We start from the raw sequence: 9,567 nt of genomic DNA on the forward strand, positions 1-9,567 counted from the left end.
CTGTATTAAGTTGATAGAAAGTTGTCATAAATATAATATAAAGTTAAGAAAAAGTTGTTGAATAAAAAGTTGTGATACTAGATATGACTGGTAATCGTTCGCCCTGCTAATAATAACATATATGACTGTGAAAGCCTATTGCTTAATGGAAGATACACACATATATATATATATATATATATATATATATATATATATATATATATATATATATATATATATATATATATATATATATATATAGATATGTTACAAAATGTTGTAAATGTTTAGTTTCATATAATGCTTAAAGTTGACTATGACTACTTAATTCCGTGACTTAGTAAGTTTAACATAAACTATGGTTTAAATATGTTACAGAAACAAAGCTCTTGTCTACTTATTTATTGATGTCGATGACTTATTTTCTTATCATGTCATATCTACTTATCTATCTTGATAACTCGAAGAGTAACCTTGATGACTCGCAGACTAATCTTGATGTCATTGAGATTAACTTTGATATCATGTAGATTTTCTTTGATATGACTGAGTGTGACTTTGATGACTCTGAGGGTATCTTTGATGACTTGAGATTATCTTTGATGACTGAGTGTAAATTGGTGTCTCGAAGAGTGTTCTTGATGTCTCTGAGTGTTTCAATATTGTCTGAAATAAACTTCTGAGTGTAACATGATATCTGTTGAGTGTTTCCTTCTTACATAAAAGAGGGAATGAGATTATTATTTGAAGCATAAAGATCTTTTGGAGAGATTCTTTAAATGAGCGAAGATGTCTTAGAGAGTAATATTGTAACACATGAATTTGTGCTCCAGAGTATCATTTGATGCGTAAGATGCTTCGGAGAGCTACTTTAGTTTAGAAATATTATGATGAAAATGTCTCTGACTATTTAGTTTTACTATTTTCTTTCTTACTTACTCCTTGAGGAATAAGGTTAGTTAAGAAATGTGTTGAAAAATTACTTTGCCAATTGTTTTGAACGAAAGAATAGTAATTTTAGTTAAGAAATGTTTAAAAGATGTTTTATTTAATTTTTTTCAGTTGTGTGAAGTGTAATGGTAGTTTAGAAACGTTAAGAAATGGTTATCTTAGTAAAACTGTTACAACATGAAGCCTGGTTTTATTTATGAACAGTGTTGGTAAGAAATAATAAACTGATGAGCAGAAATGCGTTGAGATAGTTTTACAATTATATGGTAGGCCTGGTTGAGGAGGCCTTGTTTAGGACTGGGCCACGGGGAAGCGAAACCATCTCCGAAACCATGTCCAGGTAGGTATTTTAATGAATAAATAAAAAAAATGTAACTAACTAAAATAGATAACCTGTAATTAACTAAAAAATAAAATTTGTTGCGAAACAGTAACGCTGTTGATAATACATAACAATAAACTAGTTACTGAATTGCAGAAAAAACAGATATTTAAAAGAGCATGAAATGAACTTGTAAAGAGAAAATTATTTGAACTTGCAGAGAACAATTATAATGTAAATAATGTGAAATAATTGGAAAATAGAACAGGCAACGTGCGAAGAATATGAACTGAACTATCTGAGATCATCAATAACGTGCAACAAGTTGTACAGAGAACAAGTAAGGATAAGAAAAGAGAACAGAAAACATGCAAAGAATAAGAATTGAACAATCTGTGAATGTGATTACCATGTAGCAAGGGATACAGAGAACATGTAAGAATATGTAAGAACATTCTTAGAATGTGTAAGAATATTCTGAGAACGAGAATAACGTGTAATATGTTTCACAGAGAACATGAGAAAATTTGAAGAACATGGAGAGAACATGCAATTATGGAAGGGATATCTGGTATATATTTAAGAAAATGAAATAAACATGTCTAGAGTTGTTACGGCCCTACTGGACGCAACCGGGTTCTTCTCTGATGGTATTAGAGTTTTGGAATCCGGATCCAAGTTAGTAGAGGCTTTCATGGGGTGTGTTCCATAATGCAAGTAAAACTAAAGGGGGGGGGGTATACAAGTATACTAAATTATAAGAATATTCCTTCAGATATATTTTCCACCACCATATATATATATATACAGTCACAAACGGGGATTATAACTACACAAAATATGTACAGTTCCGTCTTCCTCCAAAGACACTGGATACTCGGCCACGCTCACTCTGGGTAGCCCTGGTTCCTTCTTCCGTGGCCCACGATGAATCCACGATGACTACTACGAATCTACCCTGGCCACAGGTCAGCCAAATCACAGTCCCACTGGGTGCTTCATCGTGGAGGCCTTCAACCACAATCCAGCCTATAGCTGGCAGGTACCGATCAGCTCCGCTGTGTAGGCCACTCCACGACCGATACTAGGGTTGCGAGCCCTAGGCAGGAACCTCGTGTGACCCGCTGATCACTCTCTTCACTAAGCACCACAGTGGCTAGTCTCTTCCACCAGCCAGCCCCGGATAAGGCGATTCCCAACACTGCCACTCCTCAGGCAGGCTATTACTCTCAACAGAGTTCGTCTGGGGGGTGGCTCACAACTTCAAAGCAGACTCGTGAAGAGACCTTGGCTGCCTTGGGTAGACTCATCCATCGTCCAACACAGCAGTCCCAGGTCGACTTTGCAATCAGATATGTCATTAATACTGGGACGCTTCACTCACAAGCTTAGACAGAAACGTCCACCTCTTCACTCCATAGATGGCGTTCACTGTCTAAGCACTACCTCACCAAAGGTCAGCAGGGGCTACGTCATGAGCTGACTAGGAAAGGAATCCAACACTTATTGCTTGCCTATCCTGTCACCACTAGATGGCGTCGTCCATTTGGAGTGGGTTTCGGGAGCGGGCTCACAGATGGCGTTGTCGTCACTGCTCCGTGCTCCGACGCTGGACTCGGGTCCGTAACAAGAGTATAGAAAAAGATGATGCATGGCTTTACACTCGAGTATTGGCCAAATACAGAAAGAAGATTATTGGAAAAAGCTGTATTTATAAGAAACATTGTTCCATGAAACGAAGTCCCCTGGAACAGTTAGAATGCATATCCTGTATTAATTATTTTCTTGTTTAAGGCTTCTATCCCTCTGACTAGTACTTCCTGCATCTTGGTTTAACTGGAAAAGGAATTCTCCAAAGGTCAGCCTCGCTCGAGGTGAAGAAAAAGAAACAAACAATTGTAGAATGTATTACACTTATTATAATATTATACAACGTTTCGAACCTACATGGGTTCATTCTCAAGTGATAGGAAATTACAAAGCGTGTTGGATTTATACTAATATGGGGTCAGGTGAAAATAAGTAATCCAATTCAAATGAGTCAAGAAAAAGGCATAAAGAGAGGAACAAGTAAGGCATAAAGTCTCAAAGGCCTTTAAAGAAAAAGAATATAAATGTCCGATCCACATACAAAAATTAATCAGGTGTATTGGGCGTAGCATGGGAGCAGTGTCTTCTAAGTTGGCATTTTCACGTTCCGGTCTTGTTCTTACTCTCATGGTGGGTAGGATGAATAGTTCCGTAATTAGGGTCTTTATGGTGGGTTGTTTGTTTTTTATGAAGATTGCTTCAGGAATTTGTAATCTTCGTACATCTTGGGTTTTGTCTATTATACAAGTGTTTTTATTCAACATTACTCTTGTTAGGGTGATGTCATGGGCTTGTCTCATGTGATTTTGGGGGGCACCTGATTGAAGATGACAGGTCAAACGCCTCGTTAACTTGGTCGACGTAATACCTATGTATTTTGATTGAAGGCTGCATCCTTCATGGGGGGCAGGTGTACATATATATACCACGTCTGACTGCTGTAAATGGTTCTCCATCGATTTCGGCCTGTTTTTAATAAGGAGACCGATAGTCTTCTTTGTTTTATAGTATATGATTAAGTCTATGTTTGGTCAGGAATTGTACTTTTTACTGTTTTATGGATTATGTCTTTCATTATTCGTTTTTCTTTTTTATCTTCACTGTGCATGGTTGATTTGTAATATAATTTTATTGGAGCCGTTGTGGATTCTGTTCTTGGTTCAGTATGGTACCATCGGTCCAGGTGTCATCTTATAGTAGTGTTTATTTCTGTGTTGCTATATCCATTGTTCACCAGCACCTGAGTTATTCTTTCAAACTCCCTACTCACGTTGCTCCATTCAGAGCAGTGGGTAAGGGCTCGACATATATAAGCGTTGAGAATACTGGCTTGGATATCTTTGGGGGCACTCACTCCTACCGTTTAGACATAATCCTGTTTGTAGGTTTAGTATATACACACGTACTTAGAGAGGTCCCTGTTTTGGTTATAAGTACATCCAGTAATGGCAGTCTGTTATTTTCAATAGTTTCGTAGGTAATCCGAAATAATGATTCTCTCTCTAGATGGCTTTTTAGGTCGGTTAGTTCAACTGGGTCTTTTACTATGACAAATATGTCATCTACATAACGGCACTATACCATTGGTTTTGGCTTACTACTGAAGACTCTCTCCTCGATGGACCCTGTTACGACCCAGTTAATGATTACGATTACCTGGCTCTCACAGTGAACATACTTCATACACCCATCTCAAATGGTAGCATTTGTATGAATGATATTTGCATATACAATGATAATATAAATGCTGTATTGGATTATGTATTAGAATGTATGATAGTATTGTATATTGGTGTATGTATACTGTACTCTGTATACTGTATGATGTATGAGGAGGTCATGGCATGGCTGCTAAGTAGATAGGAGAAGTTCGTGTCTAATACCTGTGTGCGCCTGTGGGAAGTTAGGCAAATATTGATCGAGTGTCGTGTTGTCAGATGTCGCCCCCTTTTAGAAGTTAATCTAATATTCCCAATTGAAAATTTTGCCGTCAGAGCCAAACTTTGAAGGGTTTAAAAACCTGACAAAGACTGCTTTGATTTATATGGCAGGCAAAGTAGATTTAACAGCTAATAACAGAATGATTAAAGCCCATTTAGTAAAAGTGGTTGTCATCCATCTAGTGGACGATTGTAGATTTGAGGAAGACGTACTAAAGGAATTAGCTTTTTTGTTTTTTTGAAAGGATATTCCTACGGGCCCTAAACCTCTGGCTGGCCCACTAACAGTTGCTTGTTTCTGTTTTATTTGGGCGGAGTATGAGTATTTATTACTCGTATGGTCGCTTCAGTAAGATTTTGCCATATGTGTTTAACAACTTCTTCTGCTCTGTTGAATCTAAGTTGAAATCTTAATTTGTTTGTAACTGTGCACTGTGTTAGATAATGTTCCAGTGGTTTGTCGGGCATTTCTCCACAGTGTTGACATTTCCTCTCATCTTCCGGAACCTGTGAGCCTATTTCCCATGCACATGGGTATCCAAGCCTAATGCGATGTAAGTGTACTTCTGTGGCTCTACTGCTCCCTTTCATCAAACTAAAGGGTTCGTAGTTGGTTGAATTCTTGTACCAACCCGCAGATCCTGATGTTGCAACTGCTGTGTTGTGGTCACTGTAAGGAATTAGCTGAAGGGTCAAGTGATCAGTTAGCATTTAAACGTCTTGCATTAGAATCTCAGCTTGAACTAAGTAGGCTAGACGCTCAACAGAAAAAAATAGAAATAGAGGCTCAACAGAGACAACAACAAGTAGAAATAGAGGCACAGAATGCCAGAATTGCGGCTCAGTTGAAGTTAGAGGGAGCAAGGCAGAGACAATTAGAGGTTCAACAACAAATGGAGGCAGATAGAAACAGAGTTGAAGCACAGAGAATTGCAACTGGACATTGTAATACTAGTAATATTTAAAACAGTATCAATTCTCAGTCTAGAATTAATCAATAATTAACAGAATTAAATAATTTTTAATAGAATTTGAGCTGCATAAGTTCAACAAAGAAGATCCTGAGATGTCTCATTTTTCTAAAATTGCAATCAGCATGAATTGGCCTGTAGATCAGTGGGTTGCAATCATTCAAAGTCAGTTAAGAGGCAAGTCTCAATAGGTAAGCATCAGTAAGCGATTCGCATCGCTTACTGATGCTAACAGCTTCGATTTAACTTTGTAAAGAAGAGCATCTTAAATGCTTATCAATTAAATCCAGAAGAACATAGACAGAAATTTCGTAACTTAAAAAGGAAACATGATCAAACTATTGCTGATTTTAGTAGCTCAAAAATAAATTACTGTGAGAGATGGCTTAAATCACTTTCAGTTACAGAGTTTGAGACTCTTAAAAACCTTCTAGTTACTGAAGAAATATTATCTTGTCTCCCAGAGAGCTTATCAACTTATATGGCGGAACAGAAAACCGTTATGAACATTTATGAGCTCTCAAAGCTCGCTGATGAACAGGAGTTACTTACAAGTGTACAATTTAGAGCCCAGTCCAATAATGTTAATAATAGACTAAATCCTAATGCTCATAAAAATATTCACCAGACCAAACCAAGTTATAATCCACCTGCTATTCACATGAATTCTTCTCTTGTTAAATCTAAGCTTAAGCCCCTGGGACCGGTGAGGGTTGCTTTTGCCCCTTCCCTCTACTGCCCCTCTTTGGGTGATGTACGTCCAGAAGGGCACCACATAGCGGCCTTGTGAGCCGTCGGACCACCCGCTGGAGGGGTCGCCCATGAGGGGCCGCCCTGAGTGGTTGGCTGGGTGTCCAGACTGGAGCGATAGAAGGAATGGAGTCTTAGCACCAGTGTGGGAGAATAGACGATGTAGTAGGACTCCCCTGTGGAAAACGGGGAGCACCGCTGGGGTTGACGCACCCTTCCTGCACTGGCCCTCACTCAGCCTACCTGGCTGCCCTGGTAGGTGGTATCCCTTGGTTCCAGGTTCCAAACTTTTAAAACGATTGATGCATGGATGACGATACGCCCTCTCTTACCCAGGTCGCTCTTGAGGTGAACGACCAGGCCCCCTGAGTCGGACTGTGCTGGAAGATCGGGCTCTGTAGCCCCCGCTACATTGTGCCCAGAGCAGACTACTCCTCCGTGCTCCCCTCCCTCCTCTGTGCTAGGGTCGAGCCCCATGCCCTCTGTGGTGACCGCTTCGTCCCCTTGCTCGGCACCATCTCTCATTGTGACTACTGCACCTTATGACCCATCTCTCTCTCTCTAGAGGTTCTCATCGCCGTCCCCGCCACGGCCGCTTTCGTCTACTCCCTTCCCATACTATTTTTTTTTTTGCAGGGATATTCCTGCGTGGGCCCTAAGCCTCTGGCTTGCCAACTAAGTGTTGCTTGTTTCTGTTTTACTTGGGCAGAGTATGAGTATTTATGACTCGTATGGTCGCTTCAGTAAGATTTTTGCCATATGTGTTTAACAACTTCTGCTCTATTGAATCTAAGTTGAAATCTTAATTGGTTAGTAACTGTGCACTGTGTTAGGTAATGTTCCAGTGGTAATTCGTACCATGCCTTGTTTGGTCCTGCTATCTGGACTAAGTACTTTGACCTCCATCATTTAGATTCTACTCCTCCTGACGATTTTTCCCTCCTTAGGCACCGTGTTGATTATGTGGATGCCTCTGTTATTTTCAACCCCACCCGTCTGGGTTCACGTGTCGTTGCTGCTCCTTCTCAGGATGCAGCTACCCGCTTGGCCGCCTTATCCTGAATTGGTTAGACCCCTGTTCGGGTCTCCTAGAACGCTCGGTTAAATGCCAGTGTTGGCACTGTTCTCCTCCCGCACAATGTTGCAACTGGTGTTAGAAATCTAAAGGACTACCACGAGAATATTAAGCATATCCTCGAAGTCCAGGGCCATTCTGTCCTCCAGGTGGACATGTTTACTCGTCCCCCTCGTAGTCGTTGCCGTCAGCCCCCCTTTGGGTTGTAAAAATTACCTCTGATGATAGGACCATTCTGCCCTCTGTCATTCTTGCTGGTGCCAGATGTTTCGTTCAGTTTATTCCTTCTATTCGGCTCTGTAATAAGTGCTGGAAGTTTGGGCATGGTGCCCTCAAATGTTTCAGTCCTGTCTCTCTCTGTCCCATGTGTGGGGGCGAAGGGTCACTCTAAGTCGGAGTGCACTTCTCTCCAGGCTTGCTGCCTCAATTGTGGTGAGTTGAGCCCACCCTACCTTCTCCCACACGGGTATACATTACAAACTTGACGCAGCCGTCCTCAACTTGAAGCACCGAGAACGTTTATCTTTCCTGAGGCGAGGCGCCAAGTTCGTCGTCTTTCCCTTTTTTGCTGGTGTCTCTTATGCTCGTGTGTTGCGCTCTTCCTCTCCTCGTTCTTCCCACCTTCCTCAGTCTCACAACCGTTTCCAGGAATTAGACCCGGATACGTCCTCTGCCTCCTCCCCTGTTTCTTGATGTTCTGCCCAGAAGGGTCCCCTTCATGGTTCTCTGTCTGGGGTTCCCCTTCTTTCGACCCAGTCTCTCATGTCTCCTGTGTCTTCTTTTTCTTCTCTCTCTGCTCCTCCTTCCCATCCTTCTCCTCCGTCTCTTAGCTCTCCACGCTGCCTGTCTGTGTGGGCTGATGTCCATCACTCTCGCAGAGATCATCATGTTGTTCGCTCTCGTTCTTCTTCTCCTGTTGAGACGCTCGAGTCTGTTTCCCAGTACATTACTGCTGGGACACCTGTCTCTTTGAGTCTGAAGCGAAAGCCTGGCTCATCTTCTTCCTCCTGCCAATGCGCAATGTGCCAACGTGGTATGTGCCAACAGCCATACCACGTTGAGAACACTGCTTCTCGTCCGATCAGCGAAGTTAAGCAACGTATTGTTTGGTTAGTACTTGGATGGGTGACCACCTGGGAACACCAAATGCTGTTGGCAATAATGTTTAGGGCGCCTGACAGCTGGGTGGACAGCACTTCGGATTCGAAGTCCTGAGGTTCCAGGTTCGATCCCCGGTGGAGGCGGAGACAAATGGACAAAATGTTTCTTTCTCCCTGATGCGCCTGTTTCCTACCAGTAAATAGGTACCGGGAAGTTAGACAGCTGCTGCGGGCTGCTTCCTGGGGATGTGTAACAAAAAAAAGAGGCCTGGTTTTGGACTGGGCCGCAGGGACGCTAAGCCCCGAAATTATTTCAAGATAACCATCTCTCCCCGGCGGGTAAGAAGGCTTTGCTTTCTTCCTCGCCCCGTACCTCTGACTATCGTTCCATTCCTTCCCGTTTCGGTGGTCGAGCCCCCTGTTCCTGCTATTGAGGTTTCTTTGGCCCCCGCATCCCTCTCGGTTGCTGCCCTTGCTGAGGTGCGTATCACGGGGCGTGTGTTACTGATGTTATCAGCCGTGATACATTTGTGTTGTCATAGAGAGCTAGTGAGAGTTGGTGGTGGTGGTCCTTACAAGGTTGTCAAGGGTGTATGAGGAGTAAGGGAAACAGCCTAGTACACAAGTTACAAGTTTATATGTACAAGTCACAGGATTACATTTAACAAGGCGTTTTCCTTACAACATAAGATCACTATGTATTATAACTCAAGTGGCTCTGACCACCCCACGGCTCACTGTCCCATTCCTGGTGTCATGCACCCAGCCACCACCGCTACCATCCAACGACACATATTTTTGCCTCTAGGAAACCTGGACTCTTATAAAACCTCTCCAACTTCTGTAATATTACTCTACCCAATCTTGCAACCCTGGATATAGACAA

The 9,567-nt window shown here is 41.9% G+C and overlaps 1 non-coding gene across 1 annotated transcript; it reads left to right on the forward strand.

The window, feature by feature from the left end:
* Positions 1 to 8,620: 8,620 nt before the first annotated feature.
* LOC123755197 (5S ribosomal RNA) lies at positions 8,621 to 8,739 on the forward strand. Its single transcript, XR_006772491.1, has one exon. It is a non-coding gene; the product is annotated as a 5S ribosomal RNA (ribosomal RNA).
* The last annotated feature ends 828 nt before the right edge of the window (positions 8,740 to 9,567 follow it).

This window comes from Procambarus clarkii, chromosome 28 (assembly GCF_040958095.1).
Source record: "Procambarus clarkii isolate CNS0578487 chromosome 28, FALCON_Pclarkii_2.0, whole genome shotgun sequence".
Lineage (NCBI taxonomy): Eukaryota > Metazoa > Arthropoda > Malacostraca > Decapoda > Cambaridae > Procambarus > Procambarus clarkii.